This window comes from Capsicum annuum, chromosome 11 (assembly GCF_002878395.1).
Source record: "Capsicum annuum cultivar UCD-10X-F1 chromosome 11, UCD10Xv1.1, whole genome shotgun sequence".
In the NCBI taxonomy this organism is placed as follows: domain Eukaryota; kingdom Viridiplantae; phylum Streptophyta; class Magnoliopsida; order Solanales; family Solanaceae; genus Capsicum; species Capsicum annuum.
This window is the reverse complement of record NC_061121.1, coordinates 191079773-191090502: the sequence shown is the minus strand read 5'-3', so window position 1 is coordinate 191090502 and position 10730 is coordinate 191079773. Positions and strand designations below refer to the sequence as shown.

At 32.6% G+C, this 10730-nt stretch overlaps 1 long non-coding RNA gene across 1 annotated transcript; it reads left to right on the top strand.

Annotated features, from left to right (window-relative positions):
• The first annotated feature begins 2557 nt into the window (after nt 1–2557).
• On the top strand, nt 2558–4543 carry LOC124888427. Its single transcript, XR_007046539.1, has 2 exons — nt 2558–2665; nt 4286–4543. It is a non-coding gene; the product is annotated as an uncharacterized LOC124888427 (long non-coding RNA).
• The last annotated feature ends 6187 nt before the right edge of the window (nt 4544–10730 follow it).

Sequence of the window (10730 nt, the reverse complement as noted above, 5' to 3'; positions counted from 1 at the left end):
GAAATTTTATGAAATTATAAAAATCATGAAAGTTTAAATTTTGTGGTTGTTATTAAGTATTGACCACGATTTTAAAATTCATACTTGAGAATTTGTAGCTATAGATGCGTAAGATTGTAGTGTAACTTTAGGGACTTTAATGCTCTTCTCCCCCTTCTTGTCTAATTTGTTTCTCAAAATGTTCAAGCACAACTCCTATAGTTTTCTCAACATTTTGTCTCAACAATATATTTCTCCATGTTCTGAAGAATCGCTATTAAATATTCATTTTAAGCTTCAATTTAATTTTGAAATTTTGGTATTTGTCTTTTAAGTTAGTCTAATTGAATTTGTATAAACATCAGGATGAGATTATAAACAATTTTGAGGAAGATTGAAGGAAACATTGACTAGTTTAGAGTCAAAATTCAACCAAAAAATAACATTGCAATGATGTATATAACTTGTATATGATTAGTATGTCATATTTAATACTCCATGACATGCATTAATATATCACATGCTATGCATTGATATACATGTTACATATAAGTACGCAGACAAAATTGATACAGCAAAAATGATAAATCAAATATACGGGGTAATTAATTGCCTTTATTATAGACAAAGACGTGAATTACATGGTGATTTAATTTGTTTATGAGTTGCTCGGTTTGATCCATGGATGAAAATTAGACAGGAAAAAGTGAAGTGTGAAATTAATCTCAAATCCAAAACGTACCCCACTATCTTCTGGAATATCAAAACTAGATCTTGATAGTTTTTTCTTTCAACAAGAAAATTCAATAAGTACCGCAAACAAATCATTTATTACATATAATTCAGGATCGATTGTTCGATATTGCTTTACTTGTTGAAGACAAACTTAGATACTTTAAAATTTAAAGAAATAAGATCTTTTGTCCTCTTACCGTTTGAATAAAAGAAAATGACCTTTCTAGACTAAGTTCATTGCATTTTGTACCATTAGTATATGTTCTATTTTGTGATATTCACAATATCCCATTATTTTTCATGACTTGCATCCTGATATGTTCAACTTCTTGCAAAATAATAAAACTTACTCCTTTTGTATTTTTTTTTTCATGAGGGTAAATTTGAAAATACAAATAAAACATCATTTTTTTTCTATTTTTTCACTTTAGATTAGTAATGCCTTCACCTAATAAAGATTTTTTTTCACAGTTTTACCAAATAACACGTCCGATAAATTAGTTTACATCAACTTTCGCTGGGCCAAAATCTAAATTGCTAGCAAAAACTTCAAATCTTGCGTATTAAACATTCGACATCATTATGATTTATGCACATATTCTTTGCCGATAAGGAAGAAAACACAACCTTATGCAAACACCCATGGCCCAAAAAGGTAAAAATAGTGAATAAATCAACATGCTATGATAAAAAATTGGTCTTCTTTGTGAGCATTAATGCCTTTAACACACCTAAGTAATCATTGTTTTCATCCTAATTCAAAAGCATTTTCTTAAAACCTAGTAGATGTGGTAAGATAATTACGAAAAAATATTTAAAATGAAGCATAATATTAATCAATCTAAACCAATAGAGAACTAACCAAATTGTCTTTGGTATTTGGTAGTAGATAAAGTTAATAGAGCACGATAACAACATCTGAATTCTCATATAGATTATGTAAATTTTGATTAAATAGACTCAACTTTCTTGAACTTGCTCAACAAGTAGGCGGAAAAACTTAAAGAGAAAAAAAAATAGAATACAAAAAATCAAGTACTCGTAAGAGAAAAGAAACTATGTCCTTAGTAGATAACAGTGCAGTATTCCACATCCATATAACTGCACAACCTTAAGAGAAAATCCAGAACACATTTATACTAATGATGTTTAAATTTTCACCGATAATGGAGTATACTCTTAATTTTTTTGATCTCTCCATTAAAATTATTTATGTCATTTTTTGTTTTCTCTTATTTGTAAAAATCAAAATCACCGTTAAATTAAAATCAAAAAAATTATAAAAAGACAAAAAAACAATTTCGCCCTTAAAATTTTATGAAGGAAGATATGAATTTTATCCTTTATTACTTTTTTCCGTGAGACTAGTGAATTATACATAAAAAAAATAGGAAACTCACAACTCACGGGTGATAGAAGGCAGATTAGGACCTGGTATCAGTTATGTAATGACCCAATTTGTGGTTGCATTGAAGTAGGAAGTAGAAAATTAGCTACTTCCTTAGACAAATTTTTAAAAATTTAGAGATGGCCTAGTCTTAGGTGTATTTTAGGGGGTGATAGTCTAAGAAAATCTGGTAATAATTTGAGTGTCAGTGGGATTGAATGACTTGATTATATGATAGTCAACAAGTTTAGGAAGTCATAGCAATTTTGGTATGAAATATGGTTCAATAGAACTCCGATTATAGGGTTTACTATGAAAGGATTGGTTTTGCAATATCGTATTTTGAGGGGTGAGTTGTAAATAGATGGAACTGAGAAAAGTTCTCGCTGCCTCAGGACGACTACAATGATGGCCTTAATAAGACTGTAAAGCATTGTGATAATATACCTCAAAATTATAGTTTTTAAAAGTTGAAAACTTATTTTTCATTTCACTTTTTCAAAAATGAGGTAAGGCATAACAAGAGGTGATTTTTTGTACTTTTGGAGATTTTCATCTTTGGCGGTAAGATTTTTATACTCTCTAAATTTAAATTAGTTCCTAGAATTCTTAAAAATTGCTAGAATCATGTTCTTAAAAAAAATAGGATTTAGCCCTAAATTATGAACTGCATGAAAAATTGATGGAAATTCGGTAATTTTAGTGAGTAATGATCCGAATATTTTAGAAAACACTAGTTGTAGTAGAATATGATTGTTCATGCTAAAAGCATGTTGAATTCATGAGCATTAAAGAGTAGAAACCCTAAAATGATGAATTAGGACAAATTCATAGTTTAAATTGATTATCATAGATTCCTAATGGTTATAGAGGATGAAATAATTGAAATTACTGTGTAAACATGTTGTTTAAGGATCAACAATGGATTGAAAGTGATAGCAAAGACAAACTTATTTTCTTAAAGTGATTTAACCAACAAATAGAGGAAGATTATGGTTTATTTGTAGCAGCGAGACTCTCTTGACTTTGCGCTTATATGCAAATTGAATTTTTGTAATTGCTTTAGGCACTACATGTGATTATTGACTGCATTGCCAATTTATTGATATGGAGGTGGATATGGTGTTGTTGCGGAGATGATTTGATGTTATTGATAATGATGATGTTGATAATAATAATAATGAGAAAATGATGATGATGATATTGAGATGAGAAAAAGATGATACGTATATCTTGCATACATACATTCATCATATGCATTTGGATATACTTTTATATCTATAAGTTGTGATGAATCTTGTTAATGAATTTCATAAGTGTAAAATGTGTAATTGTGATCTTGTATTCGTCATGAATTGAAGTGTCAAATTAGTGGTTAGTTGTCATTTGTTACAAGTTCTTTTAAATGTTGTTATTTATGTTTGATTTGCATATTTGTATAGTATTGAGTTGACTTGACCTATGATACATATCAAAACTTCGTTGATGTATTGGTGCTACCTATGTTTTTCTTTTTGTTGAGTACAAAGTGTGTTTTAACATTTAAGATAAGACCTAGACTCTAGCCAGCAATTGCTTTGAATTAAAGGTGGAAATCATGATCGGGAGAACATTGAATCTTTTGACATATGTTTTTGTCCCTTGATTTAGAACTAAGATATTCTCGTATTTTACCTCATCTTTTGGATAAGATTTTAGTTATTGATTTGGACATTCTTAGTTTTTCTTGTACGGTGACTTCAAGTCTTGGAGTTGTAATAAATAGTGATATTTCACATTCTATTTACATTGACTATGGTGTTGGATTTAGTTTAGATTTTATTAGAGATGATATCGATTGTGTTAGTGATTTGAATGAGTTTTTGTTAAAATGTAACTCATGCCTAGTTTGAAGATTGGCTAAACATGAGTTAGATGGTCCCCTATAATAGTGATAGGATCGTTACGACTGTTTGGATCGTGACAAAGATGGTATTAGAAGACTAAGTTTATCAACCTCATCGTACAAGAACACATCTATTAGAGTCTAACAAAATGGTATAGAGATATTTGTAATTTTCTTTGAGAGGCTACTAAGCTTTAGGAAATAAAATTCCTTTCTTTCTTTCATTTGTGATATTACTTGATTCGAATTGGTATCTAATAATCCAAATATATATCTAACTCATTCATTCTTACTCACAGACGGTGAATACTTGTTCCATCAGTGCAGAAGCAGCTGCACCTGCAACAACACCAACAGTAGCACTCACACCGACCTCTAAGGCTGTAGTTTGGGGCAGGCTGTAATGATCCTCCAAGTTATTTTCTATAGTTTTGCTTATTTTTGATATTTAGATCTTTACTATATCTTCCCCAAGTCATTTTTGACTTGCTCAAATTGACAGTTCAGTTACCGAGCAGTTTGTTTCATGTTTAGAGTCAATTTCTTATTTTGAAGCCTTTACTGGTTCACATTAGCTATCAGGCAAAAGCTTTAGATAAATGACCTTGTATCCTAATTCCGACATATAGCTTCAAGACATTGACTTTAGTTTAGGTGGAACCTTAGTTTGGTCCCAAGGCTCCCAGACTTATTTCAGGCTATTGGCTAAAAGTTAAGAAAAATGACAAGTGTGGGACCTATATTTCATCGAAACAATCTCGGATGGAAATTTTGATTGCACCATTATGTCTAGAATATTGAATTTAATAGGATAGCATAGTTATTTGCACATATGGGATTCCAAATGAATCTCAAGGGATTGGCGGACACTCGAAAAAATTCCAAGGCTCCATCTGGTGCCCAAAATCTGGTGTGACTGCTTAAGTGGAACTTTGGAAGCTTTAGTGGAGGGTATTTTAGTGGCCTATTAGGCTCTTTAAAAGACCTAGCTCAACCAACAAGCATTACTTTAGAAGTACCTGGACGCTTTATCAGCTAGCTCTAAAGCGACTTGGTTTGTGGGGATAGGTACCACTTTAGCGGCACCCAGATGCTTTAGCGGTGATCACTAAAGTGGCATAGTGTTCTATTTAGCTGCATCTGCATACCTAGGAAGGGTATAAATACTCCAGTTAGCCTGATTTTCACCATTCTTCTCCTATTCCTTAGAATATTAAACTTTAAATAATGGGAACTCTTGGGAGAATCAATTGTGGGTGGTTTTGGATCTTTTGTATCATTAATTTACGCAATTCTGTATTGGATTTGTTCTAAGATTCCATTAATTTCATGGTTAATTTCTCTATCTTTTCCTAAAATCCCTAGAACTTTATGGCTTGATTTTATCACTATTATAGCTCGAAATTCACCCATTTTTAAGGGTATAGATTCATTGAGCGTAGAGGGACGTTGTGCTGGTTTTGAAACTATAATTTCACAAGTGGGCCCATGATGGGATTTTTATGTAATTATTAGAACTGAAGCATTATAGTGTAATATGGGTATCATTATTTTCATTTTGATAAGTAGGTTGTGATTTTGATAGTGTGACACCTTGTAGAATCTTCTCAGAAAGATAAATCAATGGTTTAGCAGATTCTTAGGGCTTTTCTTTGGTATCCAGGCAGGCTAGGTTTACCTTCTTCATAGATTTAGCTATCTCGTAGTATGATTATGATAGATATGGGGTGGTATTAGGTGTTGGAAGTATGAATGAGAATATTTGGACTAGTTGAACTATTTAGGCTATCTTGAGATCATAAATTAGGAGTAATTAGCTTAGTTACTCATATCTTAGGTGAACTTCGTTGGTCATTTTTAGAATGGAAATGCCTTAGTTACTCAAGCTAGGTGAAATTTCCTTAGTCATTCATGTTTAGAGTGGAATTGGCCGTAGTTGCTTAAGTTAGGGGAAATTGTTTTGGTTGCTATTATTTTAGGTGAGATTGACTTAGTTGTTCATGTTTGGGAAGAATTACTATCTTAGGTCTATTTATGACTTATTCAACATCTAGAAATGAAATTTGATACCTTAGCATAGTCTGAGGTAGAAGTTGGCCTAAATAGACTTTGGAGATTAGAAGTGGACCCCTCCGGCCTATCTTAGGCCAAGACTTGTGATAACTTTGTAGATTTATTCATGTTATACCATTATTAATATTTGGTTTGGGACTTGAGGAGATTGAATATATTTAGTGAGTAAGTTGGTTGGATATTGAAAGATAAATGCTAATTTTGGGTATTGCTAATGATATTATTTATATACATGATTAATGATATTACTTATAGATATGATTAATGATATGGGGTATATTTATGATTATTTATATGACTTCCGAATATGATTAATGATATGGCCTATCAATATGCTTAATGATATAGATATCGATGTGATTTATGATGTGGCCTATCGATATGCTTAATGATATAGACATCGATGTGATTAAGGATATGTCCTATCGACATGCTTAGTGATATAGATATTGTATGATTAATCATATGTATTATAGATATGATTAATGACTTAAAGATATGATTAATGGCTTATGAATATGATTAATGTCTTATAGATAATGACTTATGGATATAATTATTAAAATAACTTGAATATGACTGTTGACATGGCCTATGGGCATGGTTATTGGAATGACTTAATAGATGCGGTATCGGTATAGTTATATTTCATGATCCAAACTAAGGCCTGGTCGCAACATGTATCTCAAATCCCAACCGAGGATCGGAGACCACCCTCTTTTCTTAGTCAAATAGGATATAACACTAGCAACGGCTGAATTCCAAACATATAACAAGACAATATTCTTAACAACATAAAGGATATTTAAGGTTTCTCAACAATATTCAACCGATAATTGGTAACCAATAACCAATAACAAATACCCCAAGTCCACAGTAGTATTCATAAAGTCTTTTCTAAACTGAAAACAATCTATGTTGGGACATGGGACATGTCTCCGACCCTAACAATGACAAAGAAAATATTAATGTGAACTCTTTAATTCTAGTTTATGGAAGGATACCAATGAAATGATCAAGTTTTCCAAAGAATGAAAGTTCACCACTTTACTGAAAACGACCAACGAACTGAGCCGATCCACCTAACACTACGTAGGAAATGTATAAGTATCTCAAGTGCCTGCATCGCATGGAGATACAGCGTCCAAAGAACGTTAGTGGGTTGAGCACTAGAATGTAACTCAGGGACAAGGATAAAGTAATGACAATTTAAAATTCAGTTGAACTCAATGTACAGTTCACATTCATGTGTGCATACATATATACTAATATAAAAATGCTGGGATAGGGAACAGGGCTTAACATGCACTTTAAAACTTTAGCCTAAATTGTGTAGCTTAACCATCATATAACAGTACCTATGGGCTATGTGAGCCCTAACTCTCCCCCTTGGCTGGGCCCTAGTATATGTAGCCGCACGAATCGAAAAATAATCTCATATATATGAATAGGGGATTTGAACCTCCCAGCTATATAATAAGGTGACTTAAGCACCCGATCATGTAAGTGTATTAAGCGGGACTCGAACTTCCCAATCATATAGTAAGGTGTACTCGAACCACCCGGTCATAAGCAAGTGGACTCGAATCCCAGGCCATCTAGAACCCCGCGTCGGCAAATACAATTTCCAGTATTGGTCCCTTTGGACCGCTACTTTCATGGCCTATCTCTACAACCCTATTTTAATCCGTATAAAAACATTTATCACACATTCCCATTCATTGAACCATAATACACTTGTTCCAAAACCAAGTGGAGAACTATTTAAAACGCATGATTTAACAAAGTAATAGTTGTGGAAGAGTAAATTGCCTAAAATATCAAGATTTATGGAGAGAAATCAACCCTTAAGAATTTAGATGACAAAAATCTTGCAAACCTTAAGTATCTTACTTGAGAGAATTGAGAGAGTTTGAGAGAGTGCTTTGAGTACTACAGTGTTGAAAATAACGTCCTAAGAGTGTTTTATTGTAACGACCCGAGATTATCCCCTAATCATCACATGGTCCTTAGGAACCACAACTGATCCCAAGCTAACCCATGAACTGGCATACTATTAAACAACTAAATTATAACATAATAAATAGCTATTCTACTATACAGAAATATAATCATGACAAAATCTGAGAGAAATTATATTACTCATATACTTTACAATCTGATAGAAATTGAGGAGTGAACTAAAATTACATGATTGACTCTGAATGACATCTATGAAGCCTCTACTATACTGAATATAAGTAGATGGGACATACCTCCAACTACCACTAATCAATACACATGGAAAGTAAATGAACTGTACATATACTAAAACTATCTGGAGTTCCCCAAACAAGAGAACTCATCACCTGCTGGCTGGGAACTGCAACTGTCTGATCATGATGTATGGGATACAAATGGTATCTACAATATGAAACAATGTAGCAATACAGAAGTATATATGGATCAGTACTTCTGAAATGTACTGAGTATGCAGGGGTGAGTGCAATAAGTAAAACTGATTTCATACGTAATCATAAAACATGAATGCTAAGTATAAGTAGTCTCACCAATAGGCTGGAATAAACTGAAAGCTGAAATATCTTAAAACATGAGTAATAAATATAATCTGGTAAGTTCGTGAATCTCTACACTTAGAAGCAAACATAACATCTGCTAAGCTTATCTAATTAACTGAATGACTGATAGCTGAATACTGGTCATGTAAGGCTGAATTATACTTTGTCTAAATAACTGGGCTTAAGCTGTGGAGTACTATGCTTATGAGGTATGGACTATCAATACAACATGAGACAACTGAGCGTGAATGCGTGAAAACTATATTATCTTAGAATGCGAGACCAAGTGTATAACATGATTCTAAAATAGTCTGTAAACTGAAATACTAAGAACTGAATGCTATTGTCTAGCGAAACTAATCTGCACGCTGTACTAAGTACTGTAACTAAGACTATGTTAGGTGTCATCTAAGCGATATGCCCCAATCTGAACAAATCAAGGTCCAACCTAGAACCCTAGTTGGAAGGGTGTCAGTAACGTTCCCCGAGTACTAACACAGGCTGTGTGGATCCACTATACTGATGTCCCAAAGGACTAGAGAGTCAAGCCTAAACTGATGGGTAGTAAAGCCTAAACTGAAGGGTCACTCCTCATATCCTACACTGGCTACTTAGTTCTTTAATATAGTAACTGATACTAACGACCCTGCCTAACTAACGAGGAAGACATTATCCCTACATTAACTCGGTGCTAAATCCTGCTCCTAACTAAAAGAAACTTAAATACTAACTAGTGCATGCACTGATAACTGATAAGTTCAAGTCATGGTATTTTAAAAATAATAGTGAATATGGATTCTAAGGTAATTATAAATGTGTAAATTAATACTGGAACTGAAATCGGACTAAGCTAACTTAATTAGACTCACAACTGAACATATTACTGACTGAATGATATTTCCTATGGTATAACTGAAATCATTCTGTAAATACTAAAAACTAGGTAAACAACTAAATTTTGGATATTCATAACCCCCAAAATCGATAGCAATAACAATGAGGATACATGAAAATACTCAAAACCATAATAGGTAAACATTATTCAAAACCCTCACTTGGGCAATTCATCATACATAATGGGAATTAGGACATGGGAAAATTCATTTGAATTAGGACATGGGTGTTTTATCAAAACATGTAAAGATCATAGCTTGAACGTAAGAATGTATTAAACATGAGGGAACAATAGAGTTACATGACAAAATTCATAACTTGGGGATTCATCTTGAAATTGATTGAACATGATATGAGAATTTCATTAAACATGTGGAAGACATGAATTTAAAACATAGGAATATTGCTAAACATCATGCATTTAGGATCTATCATGGAATTTACTTAAATAAAGCATTAGAAACTCAAATTCATGGCATGGGGAATTCAAAATCTTGCAAGGAATCATAAATGAGCCGAATTGAATTAAAAGCACCATGAAAACATGAAATTCAATATTTCCTGAGCATAAAAAATACCATAATAATGGAAAATTCATTATTTAATTAAAAGAAAAGCATTTTTGAGCTCCATGGGTGAAAGGGGACCCATGGATAAACTCCCACATACCTTAAAACTTTATATCTTTAAGAAGAAACAAAAATATTGAAGACTTTCTTGAATTGGAAAACTTGATTCTTGATCGTTCTTGAAAAAGAGAATTAAATTTGATGTTCTTGGGATTAGATTAGGGTTTCTTGGAGAGAAAAGTGAAGGAGAATGAGAAAATAATACCCTAAATGACGTCTTAAATAATGGATATATGAGTTGGCTTGAGGGGAAAAGACTTAACTTCCCCTTAGACATTAGTACCATCTCGGCATCTTATTGCATCACACAAAAATGGCTATAACTTTTTGCTCGAGTATCGGATTAAGGCAAAATTGATATCGTTGGAAAGATAATTCAATTATATACAATTTAGTGAGTCTTAAACTGAAAAATTATACGTATATAAAAAGTTATACACGTTGAAAGTAGACCCTTGTTGAATCAAACTCCAAACTTTGGACAAATCTAAGGTTCTTAGCTCAACTTGGCTCTAAGTGATTTCTAAGAACATTATTCACTTAATAAGAACTTCACACACTAGGATAAAGGTCATGACATATGCATTTCA